Source organism: Podarcis liolepis (assembly GCF_965112155.1).
Source record: "Podarcis liolepis genome assembly, chromosome: 4".
In the NCBI taxonomy this organism is placed as follows: domain Eukaryota; kingdom Metazoa; phylum Chordata; class Lepidosauria; order Squamata; family Lacertidae; genus Podarcis; species Podarcis liolepis.
Genome location: NC_139558.1, coordinates 90594501 through 90607898, shown reverse-complemented (window position 1 = coordinate 90607898; position 13398 = coordinate 90594501). Strand labels below are relative to the sequence as shown.

The window sequence follows — 13398 nt, the reverse complement described above, 5'->3', positions numbered from 1 at the left end:
AGGCTGCTTCCGTGACATGTGCTGTTGTCTGCACTGGTCATTCTGGTGAGCGATTTTCTGCAATTCCCCCCCCCCAAAAAAAAGCTCAACAGCTCTGGGCAATTTCCCCCCATTTTCTTAAATTTGAGTCCCCAGAAATAGGGGATGTCTTATACATGGGGGCGTCTTATAGACGGTAAATATAATCCATAATAATATGCAATACAAAATACTATGTAATTGATAATAAGAAGCAGTGAAAAATTATTATCAATGCCAACCCCGCAATTTAAACCATGGGCAGATGGATCTGAGCCCACCCCACACCTCTTGGGCCCTTCCCAACAGCTGTTTTTCTTCCAGATGTGCTCACTTCTGGGGATTAACTCAGGGATACAGCGGGGTGGTTGGGAAATAAATGAGGGCCATATTCAGCATTCTTTCCTGCAATACAACTCCCTTTTAAACTGCACCCTCTCACATACTATTCTGCACTGCAGATTTATCCATATTTAGAAGCGCAGCTCTGCCACCATCAGATATAGGAGAGGTTGCCAATATGGTACTCACCAGGTGCTGTTGTTGTGCCCCATCATCTGGTCAGCATGACCAATGGTTAGGGGTGATGGATGCTGCAGTCCAGCAAAATCTAACAGGTGGTACATTGACTTCACCAGAAATATAGCTTAGCCCTGGGGCAGCTACTGCACCATTAAAACAAGCAAGTCCGTTCTGCTTAAAGAATATTTGCTACCACCCACTCCAAAGCTCATTCACAGAAGACGAGGAATAATAAACCGTATCCATTTGCTCCGAACATAAACATTTCATAACAAGACATCGCAGCGTTTGTTCGTCTCCTGAAGCACGCTTTGATGGCCGGCGGTTGACCTAACATTTTCACAAGGATGCTTTTTCAAAAAAGGAGAGGAGGAGGCAAATAAATGCTGCTGAAAGCAATCACATCTTACCTGTCAATGAAGCATAGCACTGCACATGGGCTTGCCAATTACCTGCGCATCTTCTTTAAAAAACAGGAATCTTGAAAAGTGACATTTGCACAAACAATTAGAACTCATATTCCCATCATTTGGCATTCCAATCTGTTCTCTCAGTGCTTGGCCAGATCTCAAATAAAAAGAAGTCAAAATTCTGGTTGGATTCCTTACATACTATGTGGTACACCGCAGCTGGCCCTCTTTCATGGTAGCTACCCTTATTTTCTCTTTTGCCTTAATTAGTAATGGATTAAAGCCTTTCCTCCCATACAGTCCCTCGAAATTATTCTTCATCCACTCTGGTCTTTGAAATGGGAGAAACAGGTATCCTCCAATAGACTTCCCATAAAATCTCTACACCGAGAAGCTGTCATAACCTTTGGCATGCAGCTTTGCTAAAGGAAAATACAGAGATTCTTGCACTGGTTTGCTTCCTGTCTTCACTCTCTCTCTGCTCTTCCATGTTCTTATTCACTCCAAGAATCTTAATAACCATCTGCTTTTTTTTAAAAAAAAAAGATAAATTAATAATCAAACGTAGATTTGTATAACTAACAATGAGTTGAATGCATGCAAGTTGTGCTCAAGAGTAGACTAAAATTAATGGACACAAGTTAGTTAATGCCTAGTCATTTCAACGGGTCTACTCCGAGCAGGACTCACATTGGTTACAAACCCTTATCGTTACGATCAATATTATAAGAAACAAAATGCATACAATAATTGCAAGCAAAGACAAATGAAATGAAGTTTATCGCCGACCATGAGTAAAACCGGAACACACACTTCCAAGTTTTTTGAGTCTGAGAATCAAAGCGTTGAAACCAAGGTACCACTGTATTTATAACACGTCCTGTCTTGATCTCCTTTCCCCTGGATGAAGTTTGTCACTTGCCACTGTCCTTCAGAGATGTCAGCTCCTCAAATCCCACACACTCACGCACTTGACAGCGCCGGAGTGTGGTGCAGTAGCAGACGTGTTCCTCTTAAAAACCGGCTTTTTAACCTGGGTATTTTGAGCTGCTGTTGCTGCTGTTACTCTGGTCCTTGTATGCCTGTAGAAGGGTTTTTACTCCTCAAGGGGCTCGTTGCATCTTGACCCTCATTACTGGATCCTGCCCTGTAGCTGTCTCCTTCTGCAATATCATTTCCTTTCTGGAAATTGAGGCAAAATTAATTAGACAACTCTGCCTGACTTGGCAACCAGCAGCTACCGTTTTAACTGCTGTGATGCAGACCACCAAGATCTCATTCCTGGTCAGTCACCGCTGTGTCAGACTCCATGAGCATATATATGAAATTAAGGTCTTTTGGTCCTGGCATGCATCACGGTGCACTTGTTGATGCTGAATCGCATTTGTCATTTGACCATCTATCAACTCGCTTTGCAGAGGTCCTTTGGGAGCGCTTCGCAATCTCTTTTTGTTTTAACAACCCTGAACCATTTAGTATCACCAGCAAACCTGGCCACTTCACTGTTCACTCCTAACCAGTTTAAAGGTAAAGGTACCCCTGACTGTTAGGTCCAGTCGCAAACGACTTTGGGGTTGCGGCACTCATCTCACTTTACTGGCCAAGGAGCCAGCTTTGACCGCAGACAGCTTCTGGGTCATGTGGCCAACATGACTAAGCCGCTTCTGGGAAACCAGAGCAGTGCACGGAAACACCGTTTACCTTCTCACCGGAGTGGTACCTATTTATTTACTTGCACTTTGTTGTGCATTCGAACTGCTAGGTGGGCAGGAGCTGGGACCAAGCAACAGGAGCTCACCCCGTCGCGGGGATTCGAACCGCTGACCTTCTGATCAGCAAGCCCTAGGCTCTGTGGTTTAGACCACAGCACCACCCATGTCCCTAACCAGTTTACGAACAAGTTAAAAAGGTCCCAGTATTGATCTACGGGGACTTCACTTTCTACATTAAATGGATAGTTCAGTTGGTCAGAGCATGGTGCTGATAAGGCGAAGGTGGTAGGTCTGATCCCCGTAAGGGACAGCAGCATATTCTTGCATTGCAGAGGGTTGAACTCAATGATCCTTCCAACTCTAAGGTATCTCTCCATTCAGATAACTGCTCATTTATTCCTACTTTTTGTTTTCTGCAACTTACCCAGTTCCTGATCCACAAGAGGACCTCTCCTCTTATTCCTTGACTGCTAAGCTTACTCAGGAGTCTTTGATGAGGTAGTTTGTTGAAAGCTTTTAGAAAGTTCAAGGGCACTCTGTCAAGCTCTATCTATATACTTGGTATCACTCTCAAAGAACGCTAATAGGTTTGTGAGACAAGACTTGCCCTAACAGAAGCCATGCTGACTCGGCTTCAGTAAGGGCTTGTTCTTCTATATGCATGGCTATTTCATCTTGAACAATGTTGTTGTTGTTGTTTAGTCGTTTAGTCGTGTCCAACTCTTCGTGACCCCATGGACCAGAGCACGCCAGGCACTCCTATCTTCCACTGCCTCCCACAGTTTGGTCAAACTCATGCTGGTAGCTTCAAGAACACTGTCCAACCATCTTGTCCTCTGCCGTCCCCTTCTCCTTGTGCCCTCCCTCTTTCCCAACATCAGGGTCTTTTCCAGGGAGTCTTCTCTTCTCATGAGGTGGCCAAAGTATTGGAGCCTCAGCTTCACGATCTGTCCTTCCATTGAGCACTCAGGGCTGATTTCCTTCAGAATGGATAGGTTTGATCTTCTTGCAGTCCATGGGACTCTCAAGAGTCTCCTCCAGCACCATAATTCAAAAGCATCAATTCTTCAGCGATCAGCCTTCTTTATGGTCCAGCTCTCACTTCCATACATCACTACTGGGAAAGCCATAGCTTTAACTATACGGACCTTTTATGGCAAGGTGATGTCTCTGCTTTTTAAGATGCTGTCCAGGTTTGTCATTGAACAATACTTCGCACCAATTTTCCTGGGACAGACGTTAAGCTGCCTGTACTTTCCAGGATCCCCCAGATCCCTTTTTAAAAATGGGTGATATATTGGCTACTTCCCGGTCCTCAGGTATAGAGGCTGATCTGAGGGACAAGTTACATATTTTTGTTACAAGATCAGCAACGTCACATCTGAATTCTTTGAGAGCTCTTGGGTAGAATGCCATCCGGACCCAAGTTTTGCCTGTTTGTATTTTGTCTATAGTCTATTATTTAGATGGCCCATGGATTTGATCCAGCAAGCCGCTGCTTACGTTCTTTTGCCTCAATCAGTTTGACCCTTAGATGATATTTTAAATTGGAAACAGAATGCTTAGACTATGTTGACCTTGGTCTGACCTAGTAAGGCAATTCTTATACACTTCGCTAATGCATTTCCAAGCTGGCTATGGAACCACAAAGGCTAAAAATGTGTGTTTTAAAGAGTGAATAAAAAGTGGATACACAGCCTGTATAAACCTTCATTGAAAGGCTTCCCCTTAACTCAAAGCTGCTACCATTTTAGGCGGGCAAGCCCCATGGGCACTTAAGTCATATGACCTGGCAACCTAGCGTAGAGACTCTTTTAAAGGCTTGTTTTCCTTCTGCCAGGTTTAGGCAAAGCAGAAGCAGTCCTGCTGCTGAACAGGGTTCAGATCCGATGTAACTTTACATTAGCTTAATTTACACCGACTTACTTTACGCTCACTGGAAGGACAAATTGTGAAGCTGAGGCTCCAATACTTTGGCCACCTCATGAGAAGAGAAGACTCCCTGGAAAAGACCCTGATGTTGGGAAAGATGGAGGGCACAAGGAGAAGGGGAGGACAGAGGACGAGGTGGTTGGACAGTGTTCTCGAAGCGACCAGCATGAGTTTGACCAAAGTGCAGGAGGCAGTGGAAGACAGGAGTTCCTGGGGTGCTCTGGTCCATGGGGTCATGAAGAGTCAGACACGACTAAATGACTAAACAACAACACTTTACGCCAGCTTCCTGTACACAGGATTGCTCCCTTAATCCCAAAATTCAGAGAACTGTGGATTTTTAAGGCTAGCTGGGTTTTGGTTCGCCTATTAGTTCAGGAAGTACAAATCTGGTCTATTTGCCTTAAAGTGCTATCCAAACAATTTCTCCCCCAAACCTAGTCCCAATTAAGGCATTGCCCACTTGTGGACTTTGGATTTTTTCCTTATGGAGTGACTCAGTGATTCTTCTATGTCTTGCAAATGGATTCTGAAGAAGCCACTCTCCATGTCCAATCAAGATCTGCAAGCCAAAGCTATTTCCTGTCCATTCAGGAACTCAAGGCACTGCTACATTAATAAAATAAATAAGTAGGGCAATCACAATAATTCCCTTGCATTAGAAGTGCAGGAATTAAAACGTGGCCTTCTTCATTAATGCCTCGACTTTCCATCAGCAGGGGGAATGTGTATACACACAGCCAGCCGCCCACAACTCCAGAGGAGCTGCTCTTAATTATATTACAAGTGGAACCTTCCGCAGGTAATCAGAATGCACGACTAATATGTAATTATTCCCCCCATCAATATATAATAGACACTATTAATCAAATTTAGAGTTTCTGGTGTGCAATGATTATTTTCTAGGGGGGGAATTATTCACTTTTTAAGGAAGAGAGAATTCTGTTTATCATTCTGCAAATGGGCTTCTCTTGTTTATTAGCTACATAATTTAACAAAATTATTTTTCCGAAGCAAGCTGAATAATGTGGTGTGTGTCTGAGATGAGCTAAGTATAGACAGCTCTGAGTTGTTGTCAGAACTGCAGGCAAGATCCACTGCGGCTCTTTGTCTCCAACTAATACAGCCAGTACCATAAACTTCTATTGTTTGCACATGTATGGATTTGGTTCCTCTCGGCCCTGAGTGCCAGATCTGCATAGCTGAGCTGAGGAGAGGGCGTGTGTGTGTGCCTCTGCAATTGTGCATGTACATCCCATGTGTGTGTATTACAGTGAAATTGGCCACACCCCCTTTTGGCCATGCCCATTCCTGACCTGTGACCCCTGGAGGGTTGGCCAAGGGTGGACATGGCCCTTGAGCCAAAACCTATTAGCTACCCCTGGTTTCCATAGCGCTATCAACATGCACAGTTCTTGCAAAGTATAAAACAATCAGTTCCTACCTTGGTGACTTGTCATAGAGAAACATGGGATGTTCTGTTGCGGGTTCTGCACAGGAAGGAGGAGACAGAAACCCTGGGATTGATTCGGTACATCTTATATGACTGTTATCATTAGCATCAATTAGTGACATTAACTGCAACTGCACTTTACAGCTACTAAATTCCATATACGGTGGTACCTCAGGTTAAGTACTTAATTCGTTCCGGAGGTCCGTACTTAACCTGAAACTGTTCTTAACCTGAAGCACCACTTTAGCTAATGGGGCCTCCTGCTGCCGCCGCATCGCCGGAGCACGATTTCTGTTCTCATCCTGAAGCAAAGTACTTAACCTGAAGCACTACTTCTGGGTTAGCGGAGTCTGTAACCTGAAGCATATATAACCTGAGGTACCACTGTACACACAGCTCCCACTATCCGCCTGTTCACTATGCAAGAATTCACTTATCCAAACATAAAGAATTATGCCCAAGCCTCGCTATACATACCACAGATTCAGATACTGAGTTTTCCCACTTCCTTGCGTGTTTTTGCTTTTTTGCGGCAGAAACTCATGCTAGATCCCTTCTCCAGCCACACCACCTCTCCCAAGGCCACTCACAATCCTTGCTTCACACCCTCATTGAGTGTTTTTTTCCCCTGGCTGGGATGTGCCCTTGAGCTCTAATAACATCTCTAGCTTGTCTAGATGGAAGAGTGTGAGTGTGTGTAGAAACTAGCTTATTGCCTCTCCCCATAGAAACCTTCCTGGACCCTACAATAATCATCTGAGGCCCTTCTTCACATGCTTCCTCCACGAGAGGTCCAGAGCGTGGCAACACAAAGAAGGGCCTTTTCTGCAGTGGCTCCCCGCTTGTGGAAAACTTTCCCTAGGGAGGCTCGCCTGGTACCTTCATTACATAACTTTAGGCACCAGGAGAAAATGTTCCTCTATAACCAAGCCTATGGCTGATTAAACAATCTATGGTCTTTTCAATGTGCTTGTGAAAGGCAAGGTTATTGGTTTGTTTGTTTGTTTGGTACAGTATATATTGTATATTCTCACTTTGTATTTTTATGCTGCAAACTGCCCCGTGATCTTTAGACGAAGGGCATTATATAAATTTAATAAATAAAATAAACAGATAAAAGGGCAAACTTCATCGTGTCTGGAAGGTCACAGACTGGCAATCCCTGGTTTAGGCTAAGCAGATAAAACCCACGTACAATTGTTATTGCAAGTTAAAAGTCTGGCTAAATAGAAATGCTTTCACTTAGTGACATCACAGTCACTTAGGGAGACACACAAACACACACACACAGGTGACTATGTTCTATTGTGTCAAACCCAAAGCGGAATGTTCTGGAAGGCCTGCCAATGCCATCTTGGTAGTCAATATGACCTCAAAAACTAATTGGCAATTGTGGCAAAAATGAGCTCATAAATTATATTTTCACTTGCTTTGATGTATGCTAATTGGCTTGTTTTGATGCTATGCTTATCTCTGGGCCTTGGAATGCTGGGCTCTAGGCCCAGAGAGGGAAGACGCTTTGGTTGGTTTCCCTCCTAGGTGTGCTGGGAGGCTGTGGGTAAGCTGACGCATGCTGCGTTGTGCATAAAGAATGTATACGCTTTTGCTTGGGTGTGGTCAAGTCACAATGACCTCTCACTGCTCCGGTACCCATCCTGCGTCTGTAAAGGCAGTGAGGCTCTGCTCCCTGCATTGTAAATGTACACCTTTCTTTAATAAATCACTAGAACTGGCCATTCTGGTGTTTTTTGACATCTTTTTGGTATCCTTGCATCAAACCACTTGAACGGGCCCTCACTGAGGCCTGCAGTTCAGAAAATCTATAAGCGAGGACCCATGCCAACTTAATTTTGTGTAATGCCCTCCCCCAGGGAGGTTTGCCTGATGCCTTCAACAGTCCTCTTCAACCTGGCGGTTTGGCTGATTAACATTCAACGGCCTTTTAAATGTGTTTGTGTGAGCAGCGGCGTAGCGTGAGTTGTCAGCACCCGGGGCAACGCAAGTAATTTGCGCCCCCTAACCCGGGGCAAGGCAAGTAATTTGTGCCCCCCCCAACCCCTAACCTGCGAGTTGCCGCTGGCGCTGCCGCCCAAACGATGCCGCTTGCCTGGAGGAGGAGGGGGGCAGAGAGGCGAGGAAAATGCAACGGCCCAGCAGCTGCAGCAGCAGCGGCGGAGGCGGGGCTGTGAGGAGGGGCTGCCTGGCGCGTCCTCCGCGGCGAGCGCTGAGAGCCGCTGCCTACCGGGCGCCTTCAGCCCGGACGCGCGCACAGCTCGTCGGTTCCGCGAGACATGCGGCTCCGCTACAGCCTGCGCCCGAGGCTCTTCGGCGACTCCGGAGGCAGCGAGCGCGCCCCCCCCCAGATGTTGCGCCCGGTGCGGCCGGCACCCCTGGCACCCTCCACGCTACGCCACTGTGTGTGAGGGTGCTTATTGTTTCTATTTTAACTGCCCTGAGATCTTGTGATGAAGGGAATAATAATAATAATAATAATAATAATAATAATAATAATAATAATAGAATACTTCGCCCAATAAACTACAGTATTAGGCAGCTGGTGTATATATACAGGGATGACTTTGCTCATCCCTGTTTTTTCCTCTACTAGGGAAAATATGGGACTCGGGAGGCGCTGTGGTCTAAACCACTGAGCCTAGGGCTTGCCGATCAGAAGGTCAGCAGTTCGAATCCCTGCAACAGGGTGAGCTCCCGTTGCTCGGTCCCTGCTCCTGCCCACCTAGCAGTTCGAAAGCACATCCAAGTGCAAGTAGATAAATAGGTACCTCTCCGGCGGGAAGGTAAACAGCGTTTCCATGTGCTACTCTGGTTCGCCAGAAGTGGCTTAGTCATGCTGGCCACATGACCCGGAAGCTGTCTGTGGGCAAATGCCAGCTCCCTCGGCCAGTAAAGCGAGATGAGCACCACAACCCCAGAGTCATCCACGACTGGACCTAATGGTCAGGGGTACCTTTACCTTTACCTTAGGGAAAATATACAAGCACCCATAGCATTTCCACAGCAAGCGAGGCGGAGGGCAATTTTCAGCAGAAAAACAATGCATCGGCGAAAGCTTCTGACGAGCCCTGTACCTGTCTGTCCCCATGCCAGCCTTCCACAACAGCCTGCACCTTCAGGGACCCCACTAGATTTTTAGAAAATATCAAAGAAGAACCATGGAACTTCACAATGATTCAATATTTGATAGGGTGATATATGCAGGATAAGGGAAATAGGTAGTCTTTGGAAAGATGTTTTCAGAAGCCCCTCTCAAGGTGCTATTTTGCACAGTGCTTTGAAGGGGGCTTGTGAAGAGCCAACCATTAACCGACCCAGAGGTTTTTTTTTACCTGCCCCCCACCTGATGTCATGTGTCAAGCAGGGAGGTGTGGCTTGGCTTAAATGTGGGCCAAATGTGGAGGTCTGGTGGACCTAATTAACCCAGAGGTTCTTCACCACTGAGCTAACCTGAGGCGATGACCTTGGAAGAAGTTTCCAGAATATTTCACAGGAATCATATTTTTGGAAGCTTCCCTTGATACCATCACCACATGTTAAACTTCTTGAAGCCTTAGTAAGGATATCAATTCTTAAAGCTTTTTATTTTTTTAAGTCTTGTCTTAAAAGCTGGCTTGGTACAGTTAGAGAGATTGATATTTACGGCAAAAAGTCTCATGACACAACTGAGCAGCGCTTGGTGTAGTGGAGCCAAACACACATACAGACAGACAGACAGACACACACACACACACAGAGAGAGAGAGAGAGAGAGAGAGAGAGAGAGAGAGAGAGAGAACGTAATTTTAACAGCTCTGGAGGAGAAGAAAATGATGCTCTGTAAAGGATTTCTAAATGATAAGCCCCTTCTGATTCTACCGTGGCAGCAGAGACAAGACTTGCAATTAGATTGTTACATGTCCTGTAACCAATTATGTCTGCAGCCTTTCTTGGAAAACTCGGCGTGAAGATATATTTTTTATTCCAAAAGGATATGATTCTGACCTAAAGCGCTTGTTAAATTTCAGCGGTTAATTGATAACGCCTCATAAAATGCCAGCAGCATAATGATTAAATGTATTTTCTGCTCGGTGCCTTTATATATATCTGAATTATGTTTCCGTGCTGTTTGCATTAATAGGATTGTTGGGCCCTTTCGGATTTGTTTGTTGATTCGCATCGAGACCTGAATAACAAGGACCTGATCTCACATCTTCCAATGATGGCCCAGGCCACAACTGTCAACTTTTGGAAGACTTTTGATGTCAACAATCTGGATCACTGATTGTTCCCAGACTTGACAAATTGCCATTCTTGAAGAAAAAAAATCACATAAGATAAATGTGTCAGGGTCAAAGTGCTCAAAATTGCTTCTTTGCCATTTGGTCAAATTTTATTTCATATACAAACATAGCAGCTCAGGAACAGCAGGTAGCACAGGTCTATGTGAGTGCTTGGATTAGTATTTGGAATAATAGAGCTGTAGAGTTGGAAGGGACCCTGAGAATCATCTAGTCCAGCGGTTCTCAACCTGTGGGTCCCCATATGTTGTTGGACTACAACTCCCATCATCCCTGAGCTCTGGCATTGGTGACTAGGGGTGATGGGAGTTGTAGTCCAACAACATCTGGAGACCTACAGGTTGAGAAAGGCTGATCTAGTTCAACTCCCTGCAATGAAGGAATATGCAGCTGTCCCATATGGGAATCGAACCAGCAACCTTGGCGTTATCAGCACTATCCTCTAACCAACTGAGCCATGTCCACAAGGTGACATTCTATCTTCTTTTCTGAAATAAATAGAGTGCAATTGTTTTTATTCAGACCATGGGCCCTATGCAAATACAGACAACACATATTTTTTCTCTCGGTATGCTTTATTATTGATTCAGTAAACCACATAGCTGTATCCTATATTTCCTTATTGGCAATTGTGACAACTTATCATTGTTTAAAGAACTAATTTTTCTTTTGTTTCTCTCCACCACCACCACCACCCCTCCACAACCTGCCTGTCATTATAAAATTCAATTAAAATATTTTGGAAAGGGTAGGACTGATAGGTCCACATGGACATCCTCAGCAATGTGGGACTGGGATAAATTCCAGCACTTAGCTCTTCACATCCAACCAGCTTTGTAGCAACCAAAGTGTAGGGTAAGAGAAGTGAATGTGTTTCCTACCATCTGAATTTAGGTTTTTGTTTGGAGATTTTTGACTATTTATTTAATTGTATGGAAAAAGTATGTACAAGATTTGGTGTTGGCCACTAGCCAGAGTACATGCCTTTGAGTATCCTGACATGGTAAGAAAGAATGTAGTCACAGCTTCTTTCTGTTCCTTCCCTGACCCTGACATCCAGCCCCATCTGGAACCTGCTATGATTGATCAGAGCAGACCTACAGGTGAAGAATTGTGCTCTGAATGGACCTACCAAATTTCATATATCAGTGTTCAGTGATAGAATCATGAAACAACAAAACATACAAATGGCTGGAAAGCAAAGCAAATAATCATAGAATCATAGAGTTGGAAGAGACCACAAGGGCCATCGAGTCCAACCCCCTGCCAAGCAGGAAACACCATCAGAGCACTCCTGACATATGGTTGTCAAGTCTCTGCTTAAAGACCTCCAAAGAAGGAGACTCCACCACACTCCTTGGCAGCAAATTCCACTGCTCTTACTGTCAGGAAGTTCTTCCTAATGTTTAGGTGGAATCTTCTTTCTTGTACTTTGGATCCATTGCTCCGTGTCCGCTTCTCTGGAGCAGCAGAAAACAACCTTTCTCCCTCCTCTATGTGACATCCTTTTATATATTTGAACATGGCTATCATATCACTCCTTAACCTCCTCTTCTTCAGGCTAAACATGCCCAGCTCCCTTAACCGTTCCTCATAAGGCATCGTTTCCAGGCCTTTGACCATTTTGGTTGCCCTCCTCTGGACACGTTCCAGTTTGTCAGTGTCCTTCTTGAATTGTGGTGCCCAGAACTGGACACAGTACTCCAGGTGAGGTCTGACCAGAGCAAAGACACCACTTTGCTAAATTCAGGTACATCACCATGATCACCTTCATGCTAATGCAGCAGTGGTCTTTTTATTTTTTTGGATTGGCCGGCTTCCAATGTATAAGTTAGTACCTCTGTGAGTGAGCTCTTCAGCCTACTGAGCTGAGAGGTGAGCACCTGTGTGGCTCAAAATACAGAGAGGAATGGAAGCTTGATGCTGTTAGAACAAGGTTCACAACCATTCCAATCCTCACATGCCACCAACTCTTGCTCCCTAAGCCGCAGGTTGGCCAACTAAGAAGAGAGGATTCTTCCTAATTCAGAAAGAGCTGTTGACACATGAAGATACTTTAGAGTAGGGATACTTGACATGGTACCCTCTACGTGTTGTCTGACCACAACTCCCTTAATTCCAGATTACTGGTCATGTTGGTTGTGACTGATGGAAGTTGTAGTCCACAATATCTAGAGGGCAACACATTGGCAACCCCTGCTTTATGGACAGCTAAGTTGCATTAAAAAGTAGAGACATAACCTTGCCAACAAAGGTCCGTATAGTAAAAGCTATGGTTTTCCCAGTAGTGATGTATGGAAGTGAGAGCTGGACCATAAAGAAGGCTGATCGCCGAAGAATTGATGCTTTTGAATTATGGTGCTGGAGGAGACTTCAGAGTCCCATGGACTGCAAGAAGATCAAACCTATCCATTCTGAAGGAAATCAGCCCTGAGTGCTCACTGGAAGGACAGATCCTGAAGCTGAGGCTCCAATACTTTGGCCACCTCATGTGAAGAGAAGACTCCCTGGAAAAGACCCTGATGTTGGGAAAGATGGGGGGCACAAGGAGAAGGGGACGACAGAGGATGAGATGGTTGGACAGTGTTCTCGAAGCTACCAGTATGAGTTTGACCAAACTGCGGGAGGCAGTGGAAGACAGGAGTGCCTGGCGTGCTCTGGTCCATGGGATCACAAAGAGTCGGACACGACTAAACGACTAAACAGCAACAAGTTGCATTAGATTGGGATCACCTGACAAAAGTTAAGTTGCATTAGACTGCTCAGCACACAAGCAGGTCACAGCTTTCTTCCATGAGATATGGTGTCCTTTTGCAGCAGAACTAAAGCTTCTTACTAAAGCTATCTCGCTGGAGTCACAGAACCGCAGGCATGGCCAACCATCTCATTCCTCCTTCAGATCTTTGCTCTGTCCTATCTTCCCACACCTCAGATACAGGTCAGCCTTTTGCCATATTGCAGAGAAAGCTGGTGCTTGTTCCTTCCTGATGGGCCATTCAGATGTCAAGATCTTTCTTTTTTCCTGTAAGGTCATCATAATGAAAGAAAGTGACGCG

General features: G+C 45.1%; 1 long non-coding RNA gene across 1 annotated transcript; it reads right to left on the bottom strand.

Moving 5' to 3' along the window:
* Positions 1 to 1542: 1542 nt before the first annotated feature.
* Positions 1543 to 7369, bottom strand: LOC310705484. Its single transcript, XR_014525330.1, has 3 exons — positions 7082 to 7369; positions 6039 to 6084; positions 1543 to 2132 (listed from the first exon to the last, which is right to left on the bottom strand). It is a non-coding gene; the product is annotated as an uncharacterized lncRNA (long non-coding RNA).
* Between the last annotated feature and the right edge of the window lie 6029 nt (positions 7370 to 13398).